Here is a 7,112-nt window from a genome sequence, read left to right as displayed (position 1 = left end):
TTAGCTCAATTTATTGAAAACATTTGAGAAAGAAAATTGAAAGAAAAATAAGATTTTACAAATAAAATGAAAGGGAATACTCAGCTAAGTCCAATATGCATGGTTGTAAAATACAATGCTATCCAAATATTCACAAAGGGTGCTGCGATTAGTGTGTTCAAAAAGGATTAGAGAAGGAATGAAAAGTCCGTTTAGAGAAATTCTGCCCTGCATATATATATATATATATATATATATATATATATATATATATATATATATATATATATATGTATATGTATATATATAAAAAGTTTGTTACGCAGAACTGACCAACGTCTTTAATCCTTATGCCATATATGTCCGTATATATATATATATATATATATATATATATATATATATATATATATATATATATATATGTCCGTATAGATTGTTGATAGAAAATAACTTCACCTCGCATTTCTTTTGTAACAACGACGTTTATTTCCTCATTGTTATGGCCGCCGGGTCACCCACGCAATCCCGAACGTTCTCCACGCTTCACGTGATCTAGAACGTTATCTCGTTCTGTGCTCGAGGTTTCCTTCATGACCGGCATCTTTCTAATTTTTATTATCTTTTTTTCTTTACCGGTGACGTCATTTCGTATGAACGCTGTGTTACAATTTATCGATTTTCAAAAATCGTTTTATACCTATTTTCTATTTACCATTTTTACCATAATTCATCATTCAGCAACTTACTCATGACGCACAGGAGACTAATTGGCCTGTACTGAGAGGGAGATGCCCGATCACCTGAATTCTTAAATACAGGGCAAACTGATAAGATTTTCCAGTGTGAGGGGAAGCAATTCTCCTCAAGACAACGCTTAAACAGCTTTGTAAGTATGGGTGTTAGTTCTGGTTGAAGTTTTTTTAGCACTATAATTGGAATACCGTGAGGGCCAGTTGCTTTACTGGAATCAAGGTTTTTGATTAGCTTGGCAACATCACGTACAGATATTTGTATGTCACATAGCTTGTTTTCTGATACAGGGAGAAATGTTAGGGGCTGGCGGCCTTAGTCGCAAAGAGTAGAATAACTGCAAAGTTCTTGGCAAAGAGTTTGGCTTTGTCTGATGCTGACGAGATTACCTCAAATCCATTGATGATGGTTGGGATTGAGCACACGCTTCTGTTCAGGATCCTGTTTGCTATTTGCCAAAACTGCTGGGAACCAAGCCGCTATTCAGCTTTATTGTACTTGACGGACTGAGCATACAAATCTCTCGCGTTCTTTATTACTTTTTACAGGCAGTCATGAACGCGGCTTTACCAAATGTCAATTACTAACGATTACTACAATATTATCCCATTGACTACTGTACACACTAAAACCTTATCCTCGAGTGGCCTCTGGGCCTTGATAAGTGGTGACTCCTATGTAAAAAAGGTGATGTCTATGCGCAATGGCAGCAGCATATTCTGGAGAGAACCACGGCTGACTGTTAGGCTTTTAACAGAACTTTTCAGGGGAATGAAACAATGAACCATTCCGTCAGGTCTGATTCTATACCTTTTAAAACATAGAACGCAGAGGTGGATCTGATATGAATATACGAAAGCTATCCCAGTCAGCCATAGAGTATCGATACACTGTACGATGGAGAGGTACGTTTCATTTTTATCTTAACTGATACGACAGAATGGTTGGAAGATACAAGTGGAGACAGAACGGAAGCTGAATATGGTTCAGGACAAGTTGTGAGAAAAGGTCTAGGAGACTTGCATACTGGCCCTCAGCGTCGGCCACACGGGTGGGTTCATGAACAATCTGAGTGAGGTGATAAGCAATGTAGAAATCGTGACAGAACCTCCTCTCATCATCGGTCTTGTTTTGAGTGGGTTAACATTCAATAATGTGAACATTGAAGTCTCCACATACGTGAATGTTAGCTGAAGGATAAGCAGACAAGACGAGGTCAATTTTCTCAGATATGCTTTTAAAGATAGTAACTCCGCTGTTGTGTGGGGTGATAGAGAGCAAATATAAACGCAGTAGTTTGAGCAAGTGCAACTCGGAAGCACATATAGGGTGAGTTAGGATCTTCTTTGGAGATGTCCCTACCACATGGAAAGCCATCTTTAATGTAGACACATATTCCATGCCCCTGGCGATTTGGGGGGTCAGATTTCGAAGTTAAGTTAGAGTATCCTTTAATTACGAACACATCTAGGGAAATAGTCTATCCAATACCAGTTTCGCTTAGGAATAATAGGTCTGGTTTAGTCTCCTGTAATTGGGTTTCAACCTCTGGAAGGTTAGAACGTAGACACCTGATGGAAAAGGAGACAGTAGTGAGGGTCCACGTTTGAAGTTGGAGATCTGGGTTTAAGTGTGCATTTTTTTCTGGAAAATTTTCATGATGGAGCTTTGGGATTTGTGGATTAGGTCGAGACTTGCTTAGAGCAGAGCAGAGAGGTAAAGTAAGAGAGAAAAAAAACGAAGAAATGTATTTTTTGTAGCACATGATAAGGTAAAGCCGTAATAATTAGCCACTAATATGGCATCGAGAGGCCCCACCAGAAGTTACTGCATAGTCCAGAATCCATTTACCAAATGACAATACAGCAGCCCCAGTATATTGCACCTGCTGATAGGACAGCCTCCTTAGAGGGTAAGCCAAGGTTCGGGTCCCTGATTATCAGGCGGATAACGTCAGCCCAGATAAAACGTTTACCTCCAGCACCCTTACTAGTGATATGGCCACAAGAGTAGACATAAAAACAGAAAATTTCCGATATCTCTGGCGACTGTTAACGCAAAATACTACCAACCTAAAATCTCCCTTTGTAAGAAAAATCACTCATTGAAAAATGAGGACTGAGGGACAAATATAGAGAAGCGAGAATAAGGGGAGCTGCCGATAACGCATCCAAAATGCATTGTCCATTAAAAAAATTATTATTTTATTAAGTATTGTATTTAATAAAAGTCCAATTGACGTGTTAAAGGGAAAGTATGGTGGTAGATTCCCCTCTCACTAACTGAAAATAAATAGAATTGCCTAATCTATTTATGCTACCTTTAAGATCAACTTGGTAGATATGCTAAGAATACTTATGGACGAGAATATCTATTATTTAATAAAACAATAAAAAAAATTAAAATCAATAATGAAATAAAATATAGTTATTAACATTTGAGTCTAATAAAAAGATTAAAATAAAATTAATATCGCAACAACTTATATCGAAAAAGTTCCCATCTTCAAATGCAAACTGTTAAAGAGCTTTTAGTTTCCAAAAACTTCAGCGTTCAAATGACATTTTTCAATTAACCGTTGAAAACATTATCTTTTTATTAACTTTGGCTAGTAACGTTTTAAGGAATTGCGAGATAAAGGAAAGCGGGGGTGTAAAGAGAATGTAATTGTTGAATCTATGCTATCTTTAAGATCAACTTGGCAGATATAAGAACATTTATGGACGAGAAAATATATTATTAATTTAAACAATAAAAAAATATATAAATTAAATACTGAAATAAAATGTAGTTATTAACATATATATTAAATAGATTTCAATAATGATATATCCAGATATTAAAATACATATATTATCAAAATATCAAAAAATATTTAAGCAAAATATCAAAAAATATATTAGCAATATATCAAGAATTTATATTATCAAGGTATCTAAAATATATATATTAACACGATTTTTATTATCAGAGACCTCAGAAGCAAACAATATGCTTATGGAAATTAACATTTTGAATTTTCGATTGAATAAACTACAATTTTTCTATTAAGATTATACATTCTTTCTATTAAATGTTGAAAGGATTCGTGGTGTGTGTTAATGTATTTTTGCCGGCAATTTTCATCACATTTCTTAAATGATATAGGAAATTAAAATTGGTCACTCATATAACTTGTGAAAAATATGGTTCTTTTTAATTATTGATTTTCACACGTTTTCTAAAAAAAACGCTTTTCACTTATTTAGAAAATTTCGCGTTTTTAATTCTCATATGATTTGAACCCATATCACTTCCGTCTACACGTTTGATATATCTAATCTTTTGACCTCGACAGACAATCTTTTATTCTTGTCTTTCAATGTTTCAATGTACATTTGCACGAAAACTAAATATTACACCAGTAATTACCCAATTTTCAAAAAACAACGTTGCATTTGGTAGAGAAGTAAAGTAGAATTGTATAAAATGAAGATTTTTACTTTCATATCTTGATTTTTTTTTCGATACGTCTGTCCTATTTAGAATCAATATATCTTTTTTTTACTTTAGCCACTAAATCGTCCAAATGTTTCATTAGACATTCATAAAAATTTCTAAAAGTTTATGCATTTTGAAAACGATATTTAAAAAATGAGAAATTTAAGAACTCTTAAAAACTGAAAGAATATAATAATAATAATAATAATAATAATAATAATAATAATAATAATAATAATAATAATAATAATAATAATAATAATGGTAATAATGATTTATTCGTTAATTTAAAAATGATTTCGAACTATTTAAATTACTAATGTTTTTGTCTTGTTATACGTCTGCTTTTTATCATCGCTCTAATATTTCATGTCCGTATAACAATCGACACCATCTTCTATTTCAAAATGGAGGCTGCATTAATTTTTTCCACTGGAGATGGCAATAAATTTGATAATAACCCTGACAAGCCGTCAACATGACTTATTTTATAGGAAGGTTTCAGTTCTAATCTGAAATTAGAATCAATTAAACTTGTGTTCGTGTGTTATGGTCTGTAGCGTTCAGCATAATTAATTAGCAATAATCTGTATTTTTTATTATTTTGTTGTCCGTTCTATAAATTATGTAGTAAAAAAATTAGTTCTGATTGTTGATACAATTATTATTATAAGTTTGACTCAAAAGCTTGTAGTTTTATTAAGCGTTTATTTATTCAGTTTAATATTTTCTGGCTGTGGTTCTGATTTGGGATTGTTGTTTAACACAGAGCCTTCAGTAATAATGATTTTTTTTTTACTTGGGGCCACTACTTATTAAGGCCCGAAGGCCACTCGAAAATGAGGATTAATAAATGTAAGGTTGGTGTTGTAGTAATAACTTATGATGTAAATTGGGTACAGTTTGATTAGTTAGAAGGACAGCTTAATAGAAACTTGCTTACATTAGACTTGAAGGCTTTCATGTTATATTCAACCGGGAAGCATGTCAGCGGAACAGTGTTCCGAAGGTGGGCAGTTCTTTGAAAGAAGCTTTGTTTATAGAATCTGCGTTTATATTTAGGCACAGATAAAGAGTGGAGAAAATCATATATATGGTTGCAGTTAGGTGTTTTTGTGAAAGTTTGGCAATGTGGGGGAATACATTGGAGTTCCGTCGAGCAATCCCCATGAAAATAGCGACAGAGCGGAGACAGGCTCGTGACGTCTCTTCTATGGGAAAGAAGTTGCAGGAAAGAGAAAGGGGTATCACCTGCTAGGTTTCGAGGCCGGTTTTGAACTATATCAAGGCAGGATAGGGCGTGCCGAAAAGACTTCATTTTAGGGCGCACCCGGCTCTTATAGAGATAAAAGATTGCATCGGCAGTGATATACATACAGGAGCGGTAGAGTGATCCAACTATTTTACGGGCGATCTTGGCAACGGATTTGATGTATGTGTCCCATTTCAAATCAGGAATGAAGGCCAGTTCCAGAAGCTTGTCAAGGCATTGAGCTTCTCTATGATGAGAGCCATTCATTTCAATTGGGGCGTAATGGGGATCAGAGCGATTATGATAAAAGAAGAGAAGCTTGGTTTTTAATGCATTAAAATTAATCAACCACCTTTTTCCCCACTGCACCACGTTCTCAAGATCAAGAGTGAAAGAATCAGAAAGATATTGGTCATTGCTGGTCTTTGAAGTGTCGTCATAGATTGTGGTGTTATCTCTATAAATGTCTACGAATGATCTAAAAATCTGATAAATACTACTCGTCATAAAACAATATAACAAATCGGTTAAAACGTCTAAAACCAAGATTCTCCTCTTTTACCACTAATGCTCAGATCCTAATTGAAATAGATCGCACTCTTCTTCAGGAAGCCCTCTTCTTTGATAAACTTCTAGGACTGAACTTCAGCTCAGAAGTTTTATCCAGGAATTCATCACACGTGGGGCACGTTTCCGTGAGAATAATTCCCTATAGCTTACAACATGGTTGTTTTCAAGAACCATTTACACAAATATATGTAATGTCGTCCTGTGAATTATTTATAGTGAATTCGTTTATAGTATTATTTCATCATCCAATTGAAAATCGCACTGACCCTTATCCTCGGGTGGTGTTTTTTCTTGATAAGTGGTGAAACACTGGTATAAATGAAAACTATATATTATGGAAAATTATTTCAATTAATGCCATTGAATCAACGTCATTTTCAATTTAATTAATACTGAGTTAACAACTCGGCTCACCTCTGAAAACTGAATATTATCAAATTTGATTCTTTACTTGACGAATTTTTGTAGAAAACGTTTTTTTGTTGGCCTATCTAACTTAAGTTAATATTTTGCAGAAAAAATATTTATATATGTGCCAGAGTTTTAAAATCCCATTAGACCTAGCAGTAAGTACAACGAAACAAGTGTCTGTGGATATTTATATTATACTAGCAGCCGCCCCACAATGCCCGGTCGTAAAATACGCTTAAATATGATATTTTGTTTATAGCAGATTTCGTATTTATTTATCTTTTTTTTTACATAGGCATCACCACTTATCAAGGCCAAGAGGCCACTCAAGGATAAGGGTTAAAGAGTGTACAGTAGACATTGGACAATATAGTAATCATTAGTAATGAAAATTTGATAAATTTGATAACTTATATAGAACGGCTCATCAAGAACTTATTTACGTTAGACTTAAACACAACCATATTGTAGTCAGCCGGAAAGCAGGAAAACGGAAGACAATTCCACAGGCGTGCAGTTCTAAGAAAGAAGCTTTGTTCATGGAATCTACGTTTAGGTTTAGGCACAGATAAAGAGTGGGGGGAATTATTGATAGTGTTTACAGCTAGACGAGTGTTTCTTGTGAAAGTTTGACGAGGGGGGACCATAGATTGAAGCTCAGTTGAAC

This window comes from Euprymna scolopes, chromosome 16, assembly GCF_053919585.1.
Source record: "Euprymna scolopes isolate OS-2025 chromosome 16, ASM5391958v1, whole genome shotgun sequence".
Lineage (NCBI taxonomy): Eukaryota > Metazoa > Mollusca > Cephalopoda > Sepiida > Sepiolidae > Euprymna > Euprymna scolopes.
This window is presented reverse-complemented; position numbering follows the sequence as displayed.